The 12,437-nt window shown below is 40.2% G+C and overlaps 2 long non-coding RNA genes across 2 annotated transcripts; both read right to left on the reverse strand.

The window, feature by feature from the left end:
* Nucleotides 1–2,913: 2,913 nt before the first annotated feature.
* LOC121694196 lies at nt 2,914–9,860 on the reverse strand. Its single transcript, XR_006025693.1, has 3 exons — nt 9,315–9,860; nt 8,770–8,821; nt 2,914–3,196 (listed from the first exon to the last, which is right to left on the reverse strand). It is a non-coding gene; the product is annotated as an uncharacterized LOC121694196 (long non-coding RNA).
* A 1,150-nt stretch (nt 9,861–11,010) lies between these two features.
* LOC121694194 lies at nt 11,011–12,085 on the reverse strand. The gene is made up of 4 exons (XR_006025691.1): nt 12,012–12,085; nt 11,518–11,601; nt 11,314–11,384; nt 11,011–11,182 (listed from the first exon to the last, which is right to left on the reverse strand). It is a non-coding gene; the product is annotated as an uncharacterized LOC121694194 (long non-coding RNA).
* Nucleotides 12,086–12,437: the final 352 nt, after the last annotated feature.

Raw genomic sequence — 12,437 nt, forward strand, 5'->3', positions numbered from 1 at the left:
TAATTCAAAAGCATTTAATTATGCAAACTTTTCCTTCTTCTTTTGATACACAATTGTCTATCAACTTGCATCTCTTGCCAGTGTAAATCCTGTGTATCATGTTAATCCAAGAGCTAAGTGATAGCAATTATTTTCATGGACTAGGCCTACACAATGGGCTATGTGCTTGTTAAGGGACCTGTCACAAAGAGGATGCTTTGCCATCGTGTGTGTGAGTGCACGAGAGAGGGAGAGGAAGAGGTGCATGCGTGATGGCAAGTGTTACGGTTGAATAGTTTAACAAAACAGTTTTAAAATAGTTCTTAGGCTATTTAAGTATGCAATTTGTGTCCATGTGTAGGCTACAAGCTACACTTTTGAGAGCCTAAGGCTCAGGACGCGATTTAGTTCAGGTCGGATTAAATTACGGCTGGCCCTGGGTGCATGTTGTCTTGACAGTCTGTTTCAAAAAGGAGCAATTAGACTTTTTGACGTTCGCTATCGTATAATTTAGGACTTGTCTGTACTATGTCCGCCGTGGTGTCCCGTTATTCACAATTAACGAACGAGGCGGAGGCAGAGAACTCCCGACACGCAGCGCCCGAGTTTGTAGGCTAACTAGTAAACAGCATCAGTAATGTGCATCAATCGGGAATTCGCTAAATGAAGGAAGTGGGTGCTTTATTTATTGATCGGATCAAAGAGACAATAGCTTACAAAGTGGAGTTTTTGTAACTTCAGTGTAGATGATTGTGATTCATTGCAACTTCAGCAATGTAAGCTACCTTCCTTACCTTCGAAAAATAGCTCCGTACAGCTGAAGCCCAGTCTACAGTCTGCCTCAGTGAGAATCCTAAACTTTGTCTGTGTTCAGTCTTCGATCCTGATTGGCTGCATTTGTGCTAACTAACAAATCAGACGGTGTAGTGGGCGGGACAATGCTCTTGACCACAGAGTAGCAAATGCAGGGAGTGAGAGACGCTTTACAGACAAAGTAGCGCGTTTCATTCTTTATCCATTTCAATATCGGCTTATCGGTGGAAAAAATGACCGATACCAATTATTATAAAAATGCTAAATATCGGCCCTAATAATCGGCCAGGCCGATAATTGGTCGATCCCTACTGGAAAGCGTCCGGTCCCCCACGCATGCATCTATTCCATTTATCAAAATACACACTGAAACAATGCCCACCCCTTCCTCCCTCCCAAACTACATTTCTTTCTATTTCTGATGGTGGGCTAGGAAAAGTAACGCCAGCATAAACTGCTCTCCGGAATACAAAGCTAAGTGGCTTGTTAGCAAGCAAAGTTTGGTCATGTAACGTTACACGATTCCAAAACGGTGTGATTTACATGCAAACAATTTCATACATACCGCCGGAGTAATTACCGTAGCTTTCGGGATGGCATTTTTCTTCAGATGTAGCCTACCCGTCTTGGGGGGTTTGATCCTCTTGTAAGGATAGCAAACTCGTCTGCATCAAAATGTCGACTACATACACGGTAATCCTTCTGTTTTAGAATATTGACAGGTGTCTCGACATCGAGTTGCAAAACAACATAGTGCAAAAGTCAGGTAACTATATATTTCCTATTTACTTTTGTAATTAGTAATTAGTAATTTTGTAAAAAAATTACTTTTGCAATCTGTTCCCCTGTCCTTCCTGTTCGTTCGTGCTCGGCAGTCGACTGATCGAGATTTCATTACAAGATGGTGGCCAGCGGAGAGATTCTCTGAAGGTACTGCTTGTATAAACAGTCTTTTTTAATAAACTTCCTGTGCACTTCAAAAGTTCTCAGTATCTCGTTTTAAATGTCAGGACCCTCAGAAGTCTACCAATGCAGTGTGGAGTTACTTGGAACATTTTTAATGGTGTAAAAATAGCGATTTAGCTGCATAGGCTACGCTATGCCCCCACAGCTAGCTGAAAACCTTATGCAAGTTCGGCGAAAATCGGCGCAATTCGGAAGACTAGGGGGTGACCGAAGGTGCCTATTGGACACATGTAAGTACTCGGCAACATCTTTCAGTGGCGCTAAGGTCAATTTCACACCGGAATTCTCCTTTAATCAGAGAAAAGACTGAGAGAAAAAAATAAAAATAAATGCATTCCCATGTTTAGCCCGTTGTTTTGTATTAACCTCTTCAGCTGAGGAAAATGTTGCAAAGTCGATAAGTGAACCTTGTGAAGACTGGAAGTTATGGTAATGAATGCATGTTTGATGGTGAGTCCAACATGACATGTTGAGTGAAGATAAGTTGATGATTAGATGTATGTACACAGACCTCTGTCTCTAAATAAACTTTCATCCATCTGGGGCAGAGTTGAGGGACATCTACTGTTGTGGTGTATAATCACTTTGTGTTAAAATATTTTATTAATGTGTCTGTTTGCTGTAGCACATTGTGTATTTGTAAACCTTGTGTACTGTGCAATTCTCACAGTTTCCACTACACCCCTTACAAATCAGTTACTTCAAATGGGGGCTACATACGCCAAACAGGTACCTAAAATCTATATAAGTATATGAAGGGGAAAAACTGATACAAATGACTTTCACATCTAGAAATCATTCTACACAATACACGGAGGGTTGTAATGGAGGCTAAACACAAGTAAATGCAGTTTATCCCCCTCTGAAATTTCAGAAATAGAGTTTATCCACCTCTTATTAGAGTTTATCCACCTCTCAAAAGAGTTTATTCACCAATTGCTACATTTAACATAAAAAAAAAAAACACTGTATCCACATTGGACAATAACCAAGCCAATAACCAATAAATAAGCATCATCAAATATGTTCTGAATGTTCTGAAATCTTACCAAATGGCCCAGTCCTCCCTTCCGTGATCACGGAATTCATAGTTTACCCACATCTTATTTTACCACTGAGAGCAGATGTATCAAATTGAGGTCTAATTCTTATCAATTTGGTTGCAAATGTATTCATTTATTGGTGCTGGTTAATAAACAAGCAATTCATACTACATTACATTTCACACATGTAATTGGTATCATAGTATATGGGCTAAAATGAAGTCTAATAATCATGCTGTTAGATATTGCAGTTGTACAGCATAGCATTCTGATGCTGATTTATACTGCAAACACATAGCAAATTTAAACTGGCAGAGCACTGGTCCTGCAGCTCCATTCTCTTTTTGCAGCAATCACATGTTCGGTTGACCATTCTGGATGAGCTCGCCTCGAAGCTGACCATAAAGAAAGACAGATGTGCAGATGTTAGCAGGCGATTTTTTAACATTGTATAGCTGTTGTAATCAGTGTAACCTACGGACTCGAGTGGCTTATTGCTTTTCTAAAACTATTACTACCTGGCAAAGTTTCATAAAGTAAAGGCACAGCAAATAGAAATATAACGTGTTATTCCTAAATAATCATTCTTCCGCCAAGAAATATATTTCCTCTATCTGAATGGTTGCCAAGCAACTTTGAGACGCAGCTACTTTAACTTTTGTATCAAGTTATGGCAGCGCAGCAATATAGGACGAAATGCGGTCAAGGTGTATGTTTATGCTGCATTTTACAACGGCATCGAACGCGATTCAGCCAATCACAATCAAGGACCGGAACCATCAGTTTTAGAATGTTCAATTTGCAACATTCCTGTCACACCGGTGTGATGGTACCAGCTGAATTGTTAAAACTATGTGCACATGTTTTGTCTTTTATGGATTGCTTCTGAACTAAATTAAGTTATACAGTATGTATGTTGGTCTGTAAATTCTGTTTTCCCACTTCACTGACATGGTGCAGAATACATATGGCTCTCTCCTATTTCCTCACAATTGTAAAACTGCATTGAATGTGAGAATGTTTTTATTTTATTTAAAAACAACAACAACAAATAGATAGCTAGACTACCCACAAACAAGGGTAACACTTTACTTGATGGGTGAGTTCATAACACATTCATAGCAGCTGTCATAAACTGCACATGAAGCATTCATGACTGTTTCATGAGACATGACATTCATACCAAACTTTTCATGAATGTGGAAGACAGAAGGACAAGAGCTTGTCAAAATAAAAGTCCAAAGTCGCAAAGCAGCATTGCCGCTTTTGGTCCAAACCTCTTACCTGATCACGTCACATCTGAGTCAATGGGTTACTCCAGTGCCAAAAAGATAGAACATGGTCAAGCAAATCATTTTTGTTTCATAAAAATGTATTTGTTTTATGATGTAACCTTTGCAGATGATTTCTCATCTTTTGCTACTGGAAATGTCCAACCGTTCATTCCAGGTTACACAAATATGGGTCAGCTGAATGTAGGCTAGTTTACCTCCCAGTGTTAAACTTAGTGATTACGAATACTTCACAACTTGTATAGTAAAGTGACATTCAATGTAGACTTCATAAGATATTCATGAAATATTTACAAAGGCTGGAGAGATTAAATTAATGGTATCCAGATACAAATACAATGTTGGACTTTTATTTTGTTGTCGTTCTGTCTTCCACATTCATGAAAGGTTTGGTATGAATGTTGAGTCATGTCTTATGAAACAGTCATGAATGCTTTATGTGCAGTTTATGACAGCTGCTATGAATGTGTTATGAACTCACCCGTCAAGTAAAGTGTTACCAAAGAAAGTGTAAAGCATTCATAACTAGATGTACCGCAGAGCGGTACAAAATATGACCGCCGCCCAGTCCAGCACATTTTTTCCACAAAAATAAATCACGCTGAAAGGCCTATATGATTCTAACTGTCTCACTAAATTGCATTATCCACACTCAATTCTCACTGGTATCTGCTAGACAACAAGTACCAAAACATGATTAGTTCATAGATTTCACATGTAAAATTAATTTTATACAACCCCACCCCCATCTTGCCTGTTCATAATTCTGAGAAATTCTTGAATTGTGTACATGTGTGTGCGTTTATGTTTATGTGTGTGTGTGTGCGCGTGCTTGTGTGTTTGTCTGCGTATGTGTGTTTGTGCATGTGCATGCATGCGTACATATGTCTACTGTGTGAGTATGTGTCATACGTATGATTACTGTGAATGTATGTGTGTGCGTGTGTATCTGTTTATGCACATGTGTGCACATGGAATGGGTTAACATGACCCTGGAGGCAAACATACAGAAAAAATTGATCATCCTAGGCCCTATGGTTCTCAAGATATTCACAGAAAACTGTGTCTGCCCTACCCTCCTTTCGGGGGGTCCAGTCCAGCGGGGGGGCTACAGATCTAAACGAAAAACGATGGTGCCATGCTATCCATGTGGGGTTACATGCCCACCAAGTTTCGTGTACCCCGGTCTTTCAGTGTCCCAGGAATCCTTGTTGGTGTACGGTCACTAAATGTACACATAAATCATTTTATTGTAAGGCCCCCCATGAACGAAAGTTCACAAAACTTGGCATGCATTCGGAAGGTGTCATAATGATCCTACACTTTCAATTTCGTGCAGTTTTGACCATGTCAGCCAGATATTGTGATGAAAACACCTACTTTTTTGCTTTTTAATTTTTAACTAGGTGGCGCTATACATGAAATAAGTGGTAATGGGATGGGTTGACATGCCCCCTTAAGACCAACATACAAAAAAACAAAAATGGTCCTCCTAAACCCTACGGTTCTCGAGATATTCACAGAAAACTGTGTCTGCCCTACCCTCCTTTCAGGGGGGTCCAGTCTAGCGGGGGGGGGGGCTACAGAAAAACGATGGTTCCATGCTATCCATGTGGGGTTACATGCCCACCAAGTTTCGTGTACCCCGGTCTTTCAGTGTCCCGGGAATCCTTGACGGAAATTTGGACATGCGAAAAAAAAAAGAAAAAAAAATCTGACTAAACCTATATGACCGCATGCTTCGCTGCGCGGCAGTCATAATAATACTTTGAGTTTTATTAAGTGTGCTTGCTGCAAAGCAGCACACTTATTGTTCTTCTTAAGTTTTATTATTAAGTGTGCTTGCTGCAAAACAGCACACTTATTGTTCTTCTGAAGTTTTATTATTATTTTTCCCGTCTCCCTAATTTTTTGTCAGCTCTAGCGCCTAGGCCCTTTGAGACAGAGACACCGTTCCAACTTTAAAACGTCCGGTCAGTACCGGTGTAAGTTGGTCGCGAAGATGACGTCAGGTGGGCGTGTCGTTCGTCCGCCATATTGGATTGAACAGAAAGCGAAACTAAATTTTCACAGGTCACAAATTTGGTCCGAACGCCACGAAACTTGACGTACATTATCCTTGGACCAAGCCTCACAAAAGTTACCGGAAGGATTTTTGATTTTCGAAAGCGTTTGCCCGTCACAGCCAAACGAAATCGGCGGCGAAACTCCGAAACAGGAAGTCGTCCATATCTCAGGAACACTGTCACATATCGATACCAAATTTTGTATATGAACTGGGGACTCCATCCATTTTTGGTAACTATCACCTTTCACATTTGCAGTTGTACTGCTATCACAATGCCTTCCAAGTATACACAATCTCTCTGGGGAGCCACAATGTCTCTAGGCAGCCTTGCCCAATCATGAAATCCTTGCTCTGCCATGGGATAGTATGGACTTACGAACTGAAATAGCAAGGAGAACAGTAGCTATATATAGCTTACATAATAGAGTTGTTTTCACATTGTTACAAGTATGCAAATTCATATATTTACGGGAAATGAGGTTTTACTGGGTTGTTTTGTTGTAAAGACATGCAAGGCATTCTGGGCCATGTAATAGACAAACAGTGGTCGGCAGCGTTAACTTGATTTCCTGTATTAATATGAATAGGTGTTTCTGTAAACCTAGGGACAATAAACAGCTATATCTGTTACAAAAACGAGCTGGTAATCGCTCATTGAAGAGGGAACTATGATAAAAAAGATTGTTTTCCTAAAAGCATGGAGTTGACGAAAGAATAAGCAAGCAATGTCACGTTAATGCTGAACGCTAGGTGGCAACGTTGTATTACATTTTACTAAATACGGTGGCATTAGTGAGCTTCATAAGTAAGGAAGGTGCAAATATGTAATTTATCATGGGAAATGTTATTTCTTGTTTATTCTAATTGCAAACCACACACATCCATTCGTAATCACTCGTACACTTTTGATACCATTGGTATCAAAGACTGTCATTTCGTTTATTTGTTGTTGCCTAGCAACTCTGGGAACAACAGAGCAAAGATTCTAGAACAGAGCTTCAAAGAGACACGTTTTGAGTTCGTGGCCAAGTGCCTAAAATATCGGTTTCCATGTGTATGTGCTGGATGGTGTGCGTCCTTTATGAAAGTAAGTGTTTTATACAGTTACAGATATAATGAGTCATATGGTAGTGGTCAACATAAACGTGCCCCTTCTGTTATTAGAATGCTAAGCGGAGAAGCATGCCAAGCAGAGATGTAACATTATTCATTTCTTGTGTGGCTAGAAGCTACGGAGAAGATGTTGCTGTATGGGATTTATGTTGCTTAGCGTGATGCCATGGTCATTTGATATGAGATACTTGTACTCGTAACTTTAGGACTCCTATTTTTTTTTTTACTAAGAGTAATTCAGGAAGCATTTTAGCCCTAAAAGTAGCGCCTGAGTCTGTGACGGCTTAAAAGAAGTCGCGAAGACTCCTAACTCACTAAGACCGAACAATTTTTTGTGGTGGCATTTCACATCGCGATGTTTTGAAATGCGTCTGCAGGAGCTAACAATCGCGAGGGAACAATTTTGCATTGTAGGCATAACTAAGGGATGCAGTAACCCCACCAACAACAACCAAAACTAGCCTACTCATTGTCAACATGTTTATTAAATGTAACGTTTCATTGTGAATCAAATTAAAATGTTCTCCTCCTTGCAAGCGTTGGCATAGAAGCTAGGCATATGGTGACAGATTCATTTAATAATGTTGCTGCGTGGATCACGGTAAGTGTGAATGAAGTGGCCACTTCTTAATGGGACTCGCTGTATGGAAGTAGGCTAAGTAAAATAGATAAGATCAAATAAGGTTAGGATATGTTAGGAATGTGAATTTTGGCACATTTTCATGATCCACTGGGTCGTTATGGGCCACACAAAATACGGTGTTGCTAAAATTACTCCTATTGTGGCTATTAGAGACATGCGCACACACAAAAACATCACTAATGTTGTGGACATTCCTTTATTCTGAGATACATCAATAGGCTCTCAAAATAATCCCAAACAGACATAAGGTCTTTATAGAGCAAATCTATATAGATTATTTGTCAAATAAACCAGTAAAACAGAATTAGGGGATGGAATATATAACATTCACACTCATAGCTCATATTTTTTAAATAAATCAGTGAAAAAGTATCCTGACAAACAAGCAGCATTTTAATGCCTATTTCATAATTTCAAAATTTTCTCTAGGTTACCTGATAGCCCAGTTTGAGAGGTGCAAGACGCGTGACATTATTTATTTTTGCAGCCAATCACTGCTGTTGTTTTATTTTATTGATTTGATTTTAGTCATAGAAGCTAAATTCGAAGGCAGGCCACAGGTAAAATCCAACGAACTGCATTCACCCCACAAGGCAATAGTTGAATTGAGCTTTTGAGGTATTGCCACTGCTCCAACACTGAAAGGCACTTTTAGAATGCTTGGATCAAGCCAGGTTCAGCATAGCGTATGTCACTGTCTGCTCACGTTGGTGACCGGACCAGGGCAAGCACACTTTCGCAGTTCCCGTCGGAAATGCAGTCTAGTTATTTTTACCATTCAAGAATATAATCTAAGTGAAATATGTGATAACTTCAACCTTGTGATCAGATCAAAGAGATTGGCCTACTCACCAATTTCATGACATTCATTCTCTGCCCCAACTGGTAGCCTACTGCCCGGATTCTGTGAGTGAAGGAAATGATGTATTGCTTAAGGATGAAAGAAAACAATTGCAGCCTTCTCCAAACATTCCTATCACAGTTTTAGGTCTGGGTCCTTAGGTTAGTGTAAACTCTGAAATCCATGGCAGGGGTTTTTGTTGTTGTACAATAATGAAGTCATAAACAATGAGTTTCCTTGTTTTTGAACCTTTCTTCTGCAAAGTCTTGTGCATCTATTTTTGATTACTTGGTTTCTGGTTGGGGCATGTGCATCATGATAGGCCTATGTCATGTTAAACTTTTTCACGATAAGCATGATAAACCTACAATAATAAATAATAAATGCCCCTTCTATACAAACTGGCCAATGACAATGTCATTATAGATTTAGGTACTATCAATCGTAGGCCTATTATTAAGAAATAATAAAAAATTGGGAAAAGCTACGTATTGCAAACAGTCACATTAATTTCACAAATCGCACATAACGGACGAAGGGTGTCGACTATACAGACCTTCGCAAACTCCAAACCCGCCGGGATTCTGATACCCCATACCCGGCTTTAGGATAGGTTGTCTGTACATGCACTTCAGGCCCTCTTCGCAACTCCCACCCAATCCAAACTGTCCTCCGCAGCGCTCGCCCTTCAGCTTGCCACAAACTTTGCAGCACCCGCAGATATCAGGCACCAGCCCCCCCTTGCAGTTGGTAGGATCCACGCATGACACTTCATAACAATTCTCGCATAGCAGAGCCTGGCTGGTCGTGGAAAAAAGGATAATAATTTGGAGGATGAGAACGTATTTTGCTAGAGGATACATCCTGAATGAGACCCGGAGGAGACTGTAATAACCCTGGACTTCCTATTGGTTTCCAAGACTGTTTTGAACTTCTAAATTCATGCGTCTCTCTCCCTCTCCGTCTCTACTTATCTCTGGTCGTTTTTATGCAATACCATTGCGAAGTTGGCTTGTTTGATCCAGCCCTGGTGTCACGAGGTGAAATTCAGTTGAAATGAAGTTGAAGTAAATGATTAGATGTGTACATACATTTAATCATTTACATTACACAGACGACCTCACTATGCTGTCACTGTGTATTAGCTTCTTATCGGACGAAATTGTTGCAAGCCCAACATGACATGTTGAGTGAAGAAGAGTTAATGATTAGATGTATGTACACAGACCACCTCCATCTCTAAATAAACTTGTGTATTTTGTGAATTTTCTATATGCCTATGTCTTTGGTGTATTTGTCATATGCATATGTGTGTGTGTCGGTGGGTGTGTTTTGTGTATCTGTGTGCATATGCATGTGTGTGTGTGAGTGAGTGTGTGTGTGTGTGTGTGTGTGTGTGTGTGTAGGGGGGGGGGGTTGTGTGTGTATGTGTGGTCTGAAGTTGGCAGGTGGTATCTGATAACTCAACATCTTACCATGACCTCACGGCTTTGTGCTAAAGCGAGATCCACAGTGCACACAACAGACCACAAATTAATTTAATCAGAGAGGAAATGAGAGGAAATATCACTTCTCTGAGAAGGTTCCAGTTGCTGCTACTGGAAGAAACTGGAATCCATGCATTTCCACTGATTTATTTTTGGAATCTGATCCCTTATCATACCTGTTCATTCTTACTCGTCGCTCGACTTATCGTGACTAAATTCAAGATGGCTGCAAACGCTAAACTACGTGAAGATACTGTCTGTATAAATCGTCTTGTAAGTAAACTACCAGTGCTTTTTCAAAGTTCTCAATGTCTCGTTTTAAATGTCAGGGCCCTCGGAAGTCTACCAATGAAGTGTGGAGATACATTGAGCCTCGTAAATGGGTGTAAAACAGTGATTTATTTGCATGGCTAGCCCGATGCCGAAGCACCACTACTGAAAAAGCTGTTGGTAGCATCGGCTAACTAGCGCCAGATTTTGGAGTGCAGGGGACAAGCCGAGATGGGCTATGAGACATACGTTCACACTCGGTATCATGTTTCAATACACTTTAGGTCAATATCACACCAGAATTCTCCTTTAAGTAGCCTACATTGCCTAGGCTACTTTACATTCATTTTGTGGTCAAAACCTAATTTAGTGCTTTATAGGCCTAGGTCAGTGCAGACATGAAATATTTTATCTAATAGGCTACAACTTCAATGAAATACTGCGCTATGCACAGGTAAAATATCAGAAAATGAATAACTGGTGAATGACAAGAAGTTCAATAAAAAGATTGTTTAATGCTTATTTCTCCTATTACTCCATTTGTGTGGATGGAGGCGGAACACATCTCCTCGTTGCCCGATCCACCGCCGATTGAAACACCTGATTGCGTGTTTGGTGACTTCAGTGTCCGTGGCAGACCGTGTCACCATGTTTTTCCTCACAGCACCTGTAATCAAACAGACAGATATGTTTATGTTTATGGTATGTAGCATCCAAAGCCAAGTATGCTTACACAATACAATATATGAGATACAGTAGGTATTAAGGAGATTAAATTTAAAAAGAAACATGACTTACAAAGCTCCTCTGTTCGCTGCACGTTGAGGGCTGGTGTGGGGGTGGAGGGAGTTGAGGAGGGACTGCCGTTCCTGGCACATAGTGAGGTGGGCGGTGTGCGAGAGGCGGAAAAAAATTGTATTAAATGGTAGTTATCTGTTAACCATGACTGATAATACACATGGGGCCTTTCTATTCACTAATATTTCAGAGATCAGTCCCTACCTTGAGTAACTCTCCGTATGTTAAATGCAGGTGCAGGGAGTTGAGGTGGTGAAGAGTGTTGCGGTCCTGCCCCATGGTGAGGTGCTAAGGGAGATAAATGGTTGTGATCTGTTAACCATGGTAGGCTGAGAGCTACAGGGCCAAACAATGGCAAACAAAAACAAATCTCTGGTCATGCTGGACACGAATTTGTATGTTTCAATATTTTGGTATGCACTATCTATATCAACTCCATGAATGGATTGACATTGAAATCAATGTGTTTCAATACAATCTGATAATAATGAATTAACTTTTCAGGCAATATTGCATGAATGCAGATGTTTTAACTGACAAAATATTTGGCTGAGATTTTGAAAGTAATGGATAAAGTATGCAGAAAATCTGAGATGGTAATGCAGATGCAATCTGTTGATCTGAAATGGAGTGACTATTGCTGTGTTAATATAGATGGGGCCACTGTATTCAATATTATTTCAGAGATCAGTCTTTACCTTAACAGTTTTCTCCAGGTTGAGGGGTAGTGACTCGGCTGCCTGGCACTCGGCGAGATGGTGGAGCTGGAGGAATAGATACAAAGAGAGGGGAATGTCTTTAGCTCTAAGAATGTTAACCATGTCTCTAATATTAATATTATGATTTAGTTATTTCAATGTTAAGAGATTATTACTTACTTTGCCAGTGCAATTGGCTTGGGCTTGAGGCTTCAACTGATATACCAGGCGAGTTGGAAGGTACCTCAGAGATGCAAAGTCACCATTTTCTGTCTCTTCACTGTCATCAGAGTCCCCGAAACGATGGTTGTTACATAACAATATCATTATTGTTATTGCAATCCCAAAATTTCCAAATATGCATATAGTACAAGCAGACCCGGCGGCAGACACAAATTCACAGACGGGCATTACACCTTTCCAGGG

The sequence above is a fragment of the Alosa sapidissima genome, chromosome 20, assembly GCF_018492685.1.
Source record: "Alosa sapidissima isolate fAloSap1 chromosome 20, fAloSap1.pri, whole genome shotgun sequence".
Lineage (NCBI taxonomy): Eukaryota > Metazoa > Chordata > Actinopteri > Clupeiformes > Clupeidae > Alosa > Alosa sapidissima.